The sequence below is a fragment of the Penaeus japonicus genome, unplaced genomic scaffold (genome assembly GCF_977035675.1).
Source record: "Penaeus japonicus unplaced genomic scaffold, GWHDUDI00000001_assembly GWHDUDI00000018, whole genome shotgun sequence".
Classification (NCBI taxonomy): Eukaryota; Metazoa; Arthropoda; class Malacostraca; order Decapoda; family Penaeidae; genus Penaeus; species Penaeus japonicus.
In genome coordinates, this window is record NW_028234420.1 from 8,804,939 (window position 1) to 8,805,297 (window position 359).

A 359-nucleotide genomic window follows, 5' to 3' on the forward strand; every position below is an offset into this window, starting at 1 on the left:
TCATCATTCTATTAAAAACACTATCATCATGATCATTACTATAGTACTATCATCAGTTTTATCATAATCATGTTATTATCATTAGTGTTATTATTATCATCATTATCATTATTATCATATTTTTATATTATTATTGCTATTATTATTATTATCATTAATATTATCATTACCATTATTATTATTATTATTATTATCATTATCATTATTATTGCTATCATCTTTATTTTCATCTACATCATTACCGTTATTACTACCATTACCATCATCCTTTATATTATCATCCATATCAATATTATCATCATAATTGCTATTATTATTATTTTCATCATTGCTATTACTGTTATCATTATCATTTTCAT